Source organism: Aedes albopictus, chromosome 2 (assembly GCF_035046485.1).
Source record: "Aedes albopictus strain Foshan chromosome 2, AalbF5, whole genome shotgun sequence".
Classification (NCBI taxonomy): domain Eukaryota; kingdom Metazoa; phylum Arthropoda; class Insecta; order Diptera; family Culicidae; genus Aedes; species Aedes albopictus.
Window position 1 is genome coordinate 261,354,360 of NC_085137.1, and position 13,779 is coordinate 261,368,138.

Below are 13,779 nucleotides of genomic sequence, written 5' to 3' on the forward strand. Positions count from 1 at the left end.
CTGAAGCAATGCCTTCTTGATGTTTCCGGAGAGACGTAGGGTTTGACGACCATGGGAATGTGTTTAGTGGGTCGAGGAGAGAGTAGTCCGGGATTTTTTTTTGTTGTAGAAGACTGCCTCAACCCCACACTACCTGGAGGGCCAATTCCTTCACCATGGTTTAACCGTTAAACCAGGTTCAAATATGGGTAAGCCTGGCTTATTAGTTAAGTCTAGGTAAAGAAATCGACCCTAAAAACACTAGATTTCGCCCACCTAAAATACGGCTCTGATCTTCGCGACTTCATACATTGTTATACCATTTTTATTTGTATGGAAGGGGCGAAAACTAGAGCAGTAGCGAAGTCTATTGCTTTTAACCTATGTATTTCTCAATTGTAAGGTCGTCTTCAGTGTCTCGTACTTCACTCGACTACGAGACAAGACACTGAAGACGACCTTACAGTTGAGGTCAAAGAACGTATCTGTCAAAGGATGCAAATTCGATGTTCTTGTACCCCACGTCTTATTACAAGTTTTATTTTTGTGTTAAATGTGCTATTTTAACTTGTAAATATTCCCCTAGTATTAATGCTCATTTATAGGGCTCTGGCAGAATAGAGGCCCGCAATCCCATTTCGATTGCCAACATTCAGGCCATTTCAGGCCGTGATTAAGTACTAGAGATGTAAATCTTTTCCCGGCACAGACTTCAAGTTATAGAACTCTAGTGATGGCACCCGAATCGGAAGGCCCCCTTAGGATTACAAATTCCTAGACCAAATTCAAGCTATGTAAGCAACCATCGGTGCGAACAAAATGGCAATCCGCCAGAAGAAATACGATTACAGGATTGACTGACGGACCAAGGAAAATAATGAAACCTCGTCATCCTGTCATCGGAAATTGTTATCCAATAGGGTAACAGGGCAAAATATCTGTTCTGTATTATATTTGTCCAATAGGAGGCAATCAGTGAAGTACTAGATTGAAAGTAGTGAGCTGGATTTTTGTATGGTGAGATGTTCAATTCTCCATTTCTTTCATTTTCATTTTCATTTTGCAGCATTTGGTGGGGCAATGAGAGCGCAAGTCAGTCCAAAGCCGATGATAAGGAGGGGTAATGGCTGAATAGTCTTTGCTGACCACATAAACGCCATGGGATAGGAAAAGGGTATTTTGGTGTGGGATTAGGGTGTTGGTACAGACTTGACAATATCAATGCTATTCAGATGCAAAATAATTTTAAGGCTCAATAGTGAATCGCATACCTTCCAAAACCAAAAAACAATAATTCACAAAATACCAAGCAAGTCATAGAAAGAAAAAGCGCCCGATTGTTTATTTTGTCAATTATAACAAACGGAAACTTCTACCCTCTCCGACTCGCCAGTCACCCCGGAAAAAATGTCCCTTCAGTTCTGGAAAATATATTATTCCCAATTAAGCCTTTAATCGAATTGTCCGCGTGGTCTTGTAGTACCCCTGCTAGGTAAGAATCAGTCATTGTCATACATATTAAATGCTAGACATGACCCCATGGATAGCATTTGCATATGTAAAAGCTTTGCTGATGTGACTTTCCTATTAGGCAATTCTCTCATCTCATGTTTGTCTTCAAAACCTTATCAAGCTTAGAAAATTGAAGTTGATAAACAATACATTACAAGGTTCGAATTCCCATAGAATGAGATCATTCATTCGCACTACAACACCATAGGAGATAATACCACATTGGCTGATTACAGTACATATGTGAAAAATCTCCCTTTTCCCCCTATCCGCAACCCGGGGACGCGCCCTGTTGGATTTCGAAAGCCTCGGAGAATATTACAAACCTTCAATGGCATTCCCATAAACTAACCCACATTGCCCATTCAGGGGTCTGACTGGGCCTATTACCCTCCCTCAGTTTGTAATATTCTCTCCAACTTGGAATTGTATTTTCCCGACACATAAATGACTTCGACAAATGTTCGATATAGGGTCTGGGACCATTTGGGCAGGAGCACCTATTTTGGGCACTTGCTGCTGTAACTCAGTCAATTTTGAACCGATTGGCTTGACTTTTGAGACACGATCAGCTAGGCACAGTAGCTAGTCATGTTTCAAAATTCAAGTCAATCGGTTTGAAATTGACTGAGTTATAGCAGCAAGTGCCCAAAATAGGTGCTCCTGCCCAAATGGTCCCAAACCCTACTATGCAGCGTCATGATCAGTATAACTATATCAGATGACTTGAAGATCTGATTCTTACAGAATTGTTTGCCATTGATTATACATTCAGCTATTCCAATCATTGCTGCAAAGGCCATCGACCACATGCCTGAAATCAAAGCTTCCTGGAAGATATAATCCAAGCCCAGGGAGATGTTCAATTCTCCATTTCTGCAATGAATGTAATGTTGAAATTGCAAGAAATATATAATAGACACATTCTACGGGCCCCGTATCATCAATACCAATTTTTCAAAGTTGAGTTATGGCATATTTGACATTTTTATCACATTCTACATTACTTTTGTCATCCAAAAATGTATTCGACATGATATTAGTGTGACAATAAATATAAATTGAACGACGATTAAGGTTAACATTAAAATTGAGATTTTAAGTCTTTTAGGCACACTTTTCATCCAAACTGTCGTATTTTTAACACCAACACACTGATTTTTCAAAAGTCTTCCATCATTTGTAGATAAATGTATGAAGATTTTTTAAGCATAAAAAGATTTTTAATCGGAAGACTTTACAACTCTGAAATATGGCTGATCATAGTATGGGTTTTTATTGCGTTGTAACGTCACGAAAAATCAACATTTTCAAATTTTATTCAAATACGGAAAACGTTACAAATATGAAATTTTGTATGCTCTTTGTACTCGAAAAGATCTTTCAAATGAGACTAAAAGAAAGAAAATTGGTTCACGGAAGTCTGAGTTTCACCTGGTTGAAGTTTGCGTTGTAACGTCACGAAAAAAAAGTTCTGTGGAAAAGACCAAATCTTTCTGGCTCGAACGGCTTCTGAATTAGACAAACGTAGTTCTATATTCAAAACAGTTTCGTTCTCGTTGTGTATGAGCTCTTTTTCTTTGGAGTCTTTGGAAAAGCTGTTATCTTGTAAGAATTTTCAGTTTAAAAGCCGTTTGGCTCAAGTTTCTAACTGACTAGTAATAGTTGAAATTTTGAAAAATCATGCACTTTATATTTATTCAAAAAATAATCAACATGTTGTAACTTCTTATAAAGTGCCCAAAGATTTTGCCAAAAAAAAGTTTCTCAACTAGTCAAAATTTGTTGAAAACTTTTTGAAAAATTCTAAACTATTGTTAACTTTTAATTAGCGTCGCCCAGTGTGTCTGAATCTCACATCCAATAGTAAATCAGCTGTAAGTTTTTGGCTTATCAAACAACTTTGCCAAAGGCACTAACTCTCTAAGTAATTATGACTCTGACATATATAGGATGGATTTTTTTTTGTCAGAATGAGGTCTATTTGTCTCTGGAATCATAGAAATTGATGCCCCTTAGTTATATACAGATCCTCAGGTTTGTCTTTGGTTCAATAACTGCTCGCACATCTTAATGCGTTGAATCAATGACATTGCATAAATTATTGAAAAAAATGTTTAATTTGACGGCGTGATTAGTTTTATGCTGCAAAATCTAAATATCTGGCGGTGCGAAGTAATGAATAACAACGGTTTAGTCTTTGGGACAATATAAGATAAATATGGGTGGTACTAGGCCGAAGATGGGTACCATTAACCTTCATGAAGGAGTTTTCATACTGCTGATAGCAATAACTTGGCCCTCCGAGCCTTGTATCATAAAACGGATTTTCAGTAGAATAAAGTTGCTCTTGGAGCAGTGAAAATAATGCAATAATATATTCACAAATTCGTGCAATTTTGGCTGATTATTCTGATTCTAAAATGATGTGCATTTTCGTGACGTTACAACGCGAGCAGAACCCTGTTTGAAACTGAACGGGCGTTGTAACGTCACGAAATGTAAAAGTCGATTACACCAAAACCTCCATTTAGGTAATGAGTCGGGACTGCTTAAATAGATTTTTTTATCTAAATGGATTCGTTACCTAAATGGATTCAGTCTATTACCTAAATGGAGTACAAGGTTGAAAATAAGTTCCAGAAGGGAGATTAACTAGGAGATTTAAAGGGGGTCATGCGGAGTTTCAGAGGACTTTCAAGGGAATCTCAGGAAAGGAGAGGCTTTAGGGGCATTTTCGGGGGTTTTGGAGGCTCTCAGGTCAGACTTGTCTTTCAAATGACTAGAAGGGCACGAAACACGAAAAACCCTGCAAAATTCCGCCAAACTGAAAAATTGTTGAATGTCGGGTCAAAGTCGGGTCAATTTTTATCGTATGTTGGGCCACTGTTGGAGCAACATCGAACAACTGTTGGGTCTATATTGGGTTTGCCGGCCAAAATGAAAACAGGTGAATGATAGGTTGATGTCGTATGTATCCAAAAACGAATCTGAAATGCAAATGTTTTATTTCACTGCATTGAAGAACAAACCAATAAATTTCAATGGTGGGAGAAATTTTCAGTTGAAAATAAAAATCCGAGTAAATTTTTCAAGATGTTGGTTGCGCGGTAGAGGGGGTCGAATTCTAGCGCGTTGTAACGTCACGCTACAAATACGCATTTTAAATAAGTTTTTCTAATGAAAACTAAGTGTTAAACAGGTCAAACATATCGGAAATTTTACAAGGAATCTGAATATGAAAAAATATGTTGAGGTTTACAGTCGTTTTTATGAATTATAGTAAAAAATCTGACTACGAATGCGTAGAAACGTTGTAACGTCACGGTAAAATGTGTCTTCTCGACGGCGTGATGAGTTATATGCTGAAAAATTTAAATATCTGGTGGTGCAAAATAATGGATCTCAGCGTGCTAGTCTTTGGAACAAAACTAGAAGAATATGGGTGACACGAAACCGAAGATGGGTGCCGGTGTCATTAACCTTCATACTATTGATTGCAATAACTTGGCCTCCCGAGCCATTTATCACAAAACGGATTTTCAATAGAATAAAGTTCCCCTTGAAGCAGTGAAGATAATGCAATGATATATTCACAAATTCGGGTAAATTTGGCTGATTATTCTGATTCTAACATGATGTGCATTTTCGTGACGTTACAACGCGAGCAGAACCCTGTTTGAAACTGAACGGGCGTTGTAACGTCACGAAATGTAAAAGTCGATTATCCAAAAACAAACCCGAAATTTAAATATTTTATTCCATTGAATTGAAGAACAAACCAATAAATTTCAATGGTGGAAAAAAAAATCAGAATATCCTAAAAATCCGAGCAGATTTTTTAAGATGTTGGTAGCGCGGTAGAGAGGGTCGGATTCTAGCGCGTTGTAACGTCACGCTACAAATACGCATTTTGAACACGTTTTTCTAATGAAAACTAAATGTTCAATAGGTCAAATATATCAGAAATTTTACAAGGAATCCGAATATGAAAAAATATTTTGAGGTTTACGCTCGTTTTCATGAGTTATAGTGGAAAATCTGACTACGAATGCGTCAAAACGTTGTAACGTCACGGTAGAATGTGTCAATAAACAACACAGTTATCCAAACTTTTGCTCAACCAGCATCAAATTAAACAAGAAATCATATAACCCACGCTGTTTGAACCATTTCACTGCAGAAATGGAGAATTGAACATCTCACCATACAAAAATCCAGCTCACTACTTTCAATCTAGTACTTCACTGATTGCCTCCTATTGTGATGTCCTCATTTATTACGCATTTGTAATGTTCCACTAAAAGATGCTATATTTTAATGTGCATTTGTAGTGTTTCGTTATTTTTCGTAATTATAATTTCATCTGCAAAAAATTATTTTCCGTCGGGTGTGGTTGTATTACAAGTTTTATTTTTGTGTTAAATGTGCTATTTTAACTTGTAAATATTCCCCTAGTATTAATGCTCATTTATAGGGCTCTGGCAGAATAGAGTCCCGCAATCCCGTTTCGATTGCCAACATTCAGGCCATTTCGGGCCGTGATTAAGTACTAGAGATGTAAACCTTTCCCCGGCACAGACTTCAAGTTATAGAACTCTAGTGATGAAACCCGAATCGGAATGCCCCTTTAGGATTATAAATTCCTAGACAAAACTCAAGCTATGAAAGCAACTAATGGTGCGAACAAAAGGCAATCTGCCAGAGAAAATACGATTACAGGATTGACTGATGGGCCAACAACATTAATGAAACCTCGTCATCCTGTCATCGGAAATTGTTATCCAATAGGGTAACAGGGCAAAATATCTGTTCTGTATTATATTTGTCCAATTGTGATGTCCTCATTTATTACGCATTTGTAATGTTCCACTAAAAGATGCTATATTTTAATGTGCATTTGTAGTGTTTCATTACTTTCGTTAGTCTCCACTAGACAAAAATGTCTTGCCATTTTGCTGCCAGAAAGAGAAAACGAAACAAAAACGTACAACACCGCTGCTCTCCGTGCAAACCCGACAACGAGAGAACATTTCTGTCATGGCACATCTGTCCAGAAAAAAGGCAAGACAGTTCTATCTAGTGGAGATATCGGGTAGGGTTGGGCATCATCAATTCACCTTCCACCATATGAAGCTTGAAGCACACTATATGCTCATCAACATACAAACTTTGAAAGAGCAATGCAATGGTTTCATTTATAAACGACTTTAATCTTCTATGTCACCGATCACTGCATAAACGTAAGTATTTAAATAATCTAAAAAATATAGGATTTCGCACACTTACCTATTTCGAACGATACCGATGATGAGGCCAGCAGCAGTATGTAAGACATTCAGCAAATTATTTCTCTCTCATACAATAAAAAGCAATATCCATAAACTATTTTCATGAACACTTTTTACAACACTTTTTCAGCTGCTCACACTATCGTTGTCTGGTACGTACACTTTGTTTATACTCTGTTTCTTTGTATGCATTAATACGTAAACTCAATTCACATTTGCACAATTATCGGTAAGTAATACACTCTGTCAAGTAATCGTGCACAATTTTCGTTGCTGACAACCTGCAAAAACGGTGTTGCTTATTACGAGCAATGCCACGGCCCTATAGGCGGCAGCAGGACACTATAATTCGGCACTGACATTTCCACAGGGCGTAAATGTTTTTGAAACAACATCTTTTCTCAAAACTGTAAATTGTATTTTTTTTTCCTTACCAGTCAATCTACACCCCTACTTGATTGAGTTTTCTACAGTGGAGATTTTTTAGAAGAAATAAAGCCACAGCTTTGGAAAAATGTGTCATGATGCCGCAAATACACCATCAAAATGGCAATTGCATTGAGATAAGAATGCACATAAAGAGGAAATCTTATTAGTAACGTTTAAGTTTATTTTGGAAATTTGTTTGAAAATTCAAAACGTACAGTATGCGACAAAAAAAAAAGTTTGGCAATATTCATGTATATTTTTTTGTGAACCATATTTCTATTTTTTATATTTATAAAACTGTTTTATAACTCTCTAATTTTTAATTTTGATCTAAATATAATTTTTCGTTACTCAAAATCGTGTTAAAGATTCTATTTTATTCGCAATTTTGTGATTTTTGGTTTTTGTTTTTCCAATTTTAATTTTTGAGCATCCCTATGCTATAAAATATAATTCTCTAAAAATGTTAGTTTTAGCCATCAACGTACATATGTTTATCTTTGTAATATCTTTATAAATAAAAATGGAATGGTGTTTGTTTGTTACGATGTGGATCGAGAACGGGTTAACGGAGCTACATAATGGGCGGTGTAGTACTAGTTTTGTAGTAATGAACTGAATTTTGGTATGGTGAGAAGAATAATTTTCCGTCTCTCAATGAAATAGTACAGAAAAGCGTGAGTAGTATGATTCCATACCTAATTTAATGCTGTTTGAACAAAACTTTTGGTAACTGTATTGTAGAAAACAACAACACTTTTGCCCAAATTTTTAATTGATACCCACACTTTTCGCATCATTCCATTACAGAAACGGAAAATTTACCTTCTTACTATACAAAAGTTCAGCTCATTACTACAAATCTAGCACTACGCAGAACGTGTCCTATTATTTAACTGTTTGTGTGGGCATGGTGGGCATTACTAGAAGTTATCGAGAGAAGGCTATAATATTTACAAAAAAAAAATGCCTTTTTAAACCTCGAGCAATTGCGCTGTTGTGTTTTGTACAACACGTTGAAAAAATTTCGCTTTTTGTACTCAGCATTAGTGTGGTGCTGACGGTGGTGGTCAACCGCGCGACTTATGGAAGGTTAAAGGCTCAACGAAGATTTTCCTCAAAGGTGTTCCAAATAATAAGGTGTAAAATATACATCTGATTGAAATTCGAAATCTTTTAGAATTTAATAATAGCACGTAATTAATGAAGTACTTGATTTGTAGTAATGAGCTGAATTTTGGTATGGTGAAAAGGCAAATTCTCCATTTCTGCAATGAAATGGTGCAAAAAGCGTGGGTTCCTTGCCTTGCAGCCTGCAAGCAGTATCAATTTTAGTAAATCATAGGATTTACAATGCCCATCAAACTCTTCATTGGCCCAGGTGGAAACTCAGTATATTCGGTGCAGTGCTGAAAATTTCATTTCTGAATTCAATCACCTACAGTTCATTTTAGAAGCTGAACCTGAGAATATGGTATATGTAAAACTTGTGTCAGTTCTGCAAGAAAGTCACGGAAAAAACGATATTTTTCGAATATTCAAGGTAAATGTCACGGACTACCTTCGAAAAATGCAAATGATATTCACGGTGATTATCATTTGGCATTTTTCAAAGGTAGTCCGTGACATTTATCTTAAATATTAAAAAATAATGGTTTTTTTTTCGTGACTTTCTTGCAGAACTGGTCTAGCCGCACAAGTTTTACAAATACCATATTCTCAGGTTCAGCTTCTAAAATGAACTGTAGTCTGTAGGTGATTGAATTTAGATATGACGAAATGAAATTTTCAGCACTGATTCGGTGTATTTGAAACTATCCGTCGAACCTAACGTCAGACGTACTATTCCGTACTGAAAATCGGAACAGATTTGTACCTATTCGTTTTTCGAGTGGCAAATATTGTTGTTTCATATGGGACAGTTATGCGATCATAGGAAACTTACACCTTGGTCAAAATTTAACTGCTTAACCCTCCTTATGCATTGAGTCGACGCTAGAATACTTTGAGTGATTGCATGCATGTCCTCCTCGAGCTGTTCATTTTAAGGCGAAACTGGAAGCATTTTCTCATTTTTCGGTTTTAGATTTTTTATTAAATAACGAAGCAATATTTTCAAAATTGGTTTTCGTGCACATGTAGAGTGTGGATCAAGGTATCTTCTGATTTTTTTTGAGTTGGAAAATGTTTCCCATTTTAACAGAAACCATTTTTTTGAAATTTTGTTCAAAAATGGATTCTGCAAAAACGAAAAACATTTTCCACTACAAAACAAATTCAGACGATACCTTGATCCATACTCTACATGTGCACGAAAACCGATTTTGAAAATATTGCTTCGTTATTTAATAAAAAATCAAAAACTAAAAAGTGAGGAAATGCTTCCAGTTTCGCCTTAAGTGAAACCTCGTTGATTTAAAAAAATGCAAGATGCTAAACGATACATGTTACAATAACAATAATATTTGTAATTTTGTAATTTGTAATTTTATTAAAAACGATAACCTGCCAGTATACACTTTAAATGAGGTCAAGGAAACTTACTTATTTTAATATTACTTAGGATACATAAAAATTAACAAATTTAGCTACGTTAGAACAAATTAACAATATATCAATGAAAAGTGAAAGTTAATTTGGATTTTGCGCAAGCCGTTTCACGGCTGTCTTGAAATATTAAAAAAAAAAACAATTACTCATATTAATATTATTATATCAAAAATATTACAAAAAAAAACAATTACTCACAAGCACCAACACAATGTTCTAGATTCAGCATTTGATCAATAGTATTTGTATTGCTATCAACGCTACTTTTACTATTCATTACAACTGCAATTTACAGGTTTCAAGTGTTTTAAAATTAAAAAGAAATATTGTGAAGATACATAACCTGCTCTTTTTTTTATAAAATAGCCATTTACTATCAATTTAATAATATTAAATAATACTGTTTTCAGCGCACAATTCCGCTGGCTGGCAATGGTTATCTAGTACCCCTACATTATAGAGAACATGCAGAAGCGGCCATTGTAGGCGATGGCGAATCGTGCAAAGAGAACTGTCAAAGTGTGAGCCAAATGAACATGTTTATCGTATGTATGAATGCGTCGTTTGAACGCTATTGTAATAATAACTATATAAATTATAATAATTTATTTTTAATATCAAAAATCTGATGGCCTATGTGCATTCAGTAAAAAAAAAAGATAAAATTCAATTTATTCCGCTTTCAAAAGCTCATGAATAAACTTTTGTAGCTGCTCTTCTTGAAAAAACTTCCATTGCTGCTGCTTGATTCACTTCTGCCGATATGACTAGCGCAATTCTTTGCAATGCATTTCAAATTTCTTCGATTGCGCTGTTTTTTTTTAATTGGGAAAAAAATAATTGACAAATGTAAACAAAACAACATGCACCACAAAAAAGTCACGTACAAAGTTTGAACATTTAGCTTTGTGGCAAGTGTTGGAAGCTGTTGCAAACAAAACAAACAGCGTTGCCGAATCGATATATGTAACTTCTGCTCATCTCTATGTAGAGATGTAGAAAAATGAATCTGCTCTTTGTTGTATGGTGAGAGAAAAAATACATTTCACTGTAGATTGATTGTAAAATTTATATCGTACAAATATGGAAAACCAGTTGTTCAAAAATGTTATGATGTTGTAACATATTTTATAATATTTTTTTTTGGTATTTATCCATGCAAATGTATATTTTTATTCGGCAAAAATTTTCTCCAACAAATTTAGAGGTTATTCTGGCCCTCCATTTACGAAAGCGCTGCGTTCTCCAATCAATTTATTCCATGGTCGATCAGAATATTTCAGCTGATTCTTATAATATTTCCCCAGTACCGTGCCATGCCCTTATACCGTGACCTTAAGGATGCTCTTCACTTCAAAGAGCCCTGTAAAAATCAATTATCCGTGTTTCTTGATTTTTAAAACGCTATATTATTGGTTATTCTGTGTATTATGTATAATAAATATAATTAATAATATTCCAAATGTTTAAACCATTGTTAAAAACAAAATGGTAAAACATAGCATTGTGCTTATACCGTGAATGTGACCCGCGTACATTGGTGGTCCTTTGAATCATCACTATATCAATCATACTAAGTTCATACTTAAAAGAATCTGTGCGTTAAACGTTGCCTAGAGGTTTGTACAATTGATTCATAAAGTAAAAAAGTATCAATAATATTTCCAGCTTGCAGTTTTAGCCGAAACACGGTATTTGGAACACAAAGGGACCATGCCCTAATACCGTGTATTGGTACTTCGCACTCACATTTTGTGAATATTTTTAATTGCTTGTTTTTGTAAATATGTGCCAAATTTATTACGCCTAACTTAAGAAGGTTTAATATGCTAATGATTGAATTAGTTACTTAGTTAAAAAAATAATACACTTAGTAAAATATTTGAGTTTTTTGTCAAATACACGGTATTAGGAGGCACACGGTATTAGGGCATGGCACGGTACATGATCACTTCACGCATTTTGACTATTTTTTTCAAAGCAAACGGCTTTTTTGACAAATGTTTCGTCATCAATTAATTGGATTTGAGGTAACTACAATCAAGCAATTTGTTTTGAAAATCTGGAAATTTACCGTGAAAATACAAGGTGCTCATTATGCCCCGCCTACCCCTACGACGTTTGCCGGGACAGCTAGAAATGTATAAAAAAATTCACCTTATTCTTCGAAAGCTCGGTAACCAAATGTCCAATCGTAATAAATTTTCAGGGCCATTTACAAGGATATTGTAGCTTTCATTTGGTGCTCCAAAACGGTTTCATTTGGTAAATCCAAAACGGTTGACAGACGACTGAGATAGGGTCTTGTACTATTTGGGCAGGTGTACCTATTTTGGGCACTTGCCGCTATAACTAAGTCAATTTCAAACTGTTTGATATGAGTTGTTGTATACAGTTAGATACTGTACCTGCCTAACTCTATACAAAAATTCAAATCAATCCGTTTGATATTGACTTAGTTATAGCGGTAAGTGCCCAAAATAGATACACCTGCCCAAATGGAACAAGGCCCTATTTATTATTGGTCAAAAATCTCAAAAAGTTTAGTTGTGTAACTCCTAAATACTCTTCGAAAGTTATCTCGGTAACCAAATGTCCAATCGTAATAAAATTTAATATGAGTCTACTAGTATGTTTTAGCTTTTATTTAGTGCCAAGAGACCCTAAATCGGTTGACAGACGGCTGAGATATTTAGCATGATACACTTTGTTAAAAATCTAAAAAAAAAACTGGTATAACTCCTAAGACCGTTCGCAATGCTCTTTTATTTTGTATGGCGAGTTTTAAAATTTTTAAGTACTCTTCGAAAGATATCTCGGTAGCCAAATGTGCAATCGTAATAAAATTTACTTGGGTTCTACTAGGATGTTGTAGCTTTCATTTGGAACTAAGAGAATTCAAATCGGATATCAGACGTGCGCGACTTTTTTTTTGTAACATACGCACACACACACATACATTCATACATTTCCTCAGTTCGTCGAGCTGAGTTAATAGGTATATGAGACTCGACCCTGCGGGTCTCGATCTCGAATCGAAAGTCGGTTCTTCGAGCGGTTTTTATACCCTTCTTATGCGTGTAAGAATGGTAATAAAAAGATACCAAACAAAGCTACATAAAATCAATATGGTTTAAGCAACATCAAAATGGTTTACGTTGAATAATAAATTACAAATAAAAAATTACAATTACTGTAATTATTCTCCTCTATATGTAATAAACATATTATTAATCCACTTAATAATTGTGTTACCTATAGGTTCTAATATACTCAATTGTAATTCAGTTACCTGCTCCTTAAGTAAAATCAATTTTGTATGTGCCTTTCCTTGACCTGAAATAAGGTATCACTGCCAACAGGGTATCGTAGTGTTAATAAATAAATTACAAATTACTCAATAATAATAAGCCAATAGGAACATTGAATTATTTTTTCAATAGTCTCCGAGTCTACAATCTGCCGTAGGCAAAACGATTTTTTAGACTGTAACAAAACCGTAGGTACATACTAGGGTTCATATTTACAAGAAAAATTTCGCATTTATTTTGTTTGACGCATACTGTACGTTGGATTGAATGACAGTGGTTGATGGGTAAGATGATGGACCGTGTCATGTCCGACAAGGACATTGCCCATGACTATGAAATGGTCTGAAATAAAACACATACCGTGTTCCAGCACCTATTGCCAAATTATACCGTTTTATGCAGGGTCCACACACAGTTTCGGCTGTAAGACCGGTTTTCGTCACAAATCCTTTTTCTTCTCGTTTCAGAACATCCAATCCCGATCCCGACCCAAATGCTAATCGATTTTGTCAAGCCAATCCCCATGAACAGGAAGAAGTTTACACGCGCACCATTTTCAGCCCGAAGGTTTTCGTCGCGTAATTTTACGCATCAAATTTTCCACTTTTGCGAACCGATTTTGATTCCGCAATATTGAACACACGACGCACTCGAGTTCCGGTAATAAATTGTTAACAATTTGTCCGTTTATCTTACAAAAATTCCAC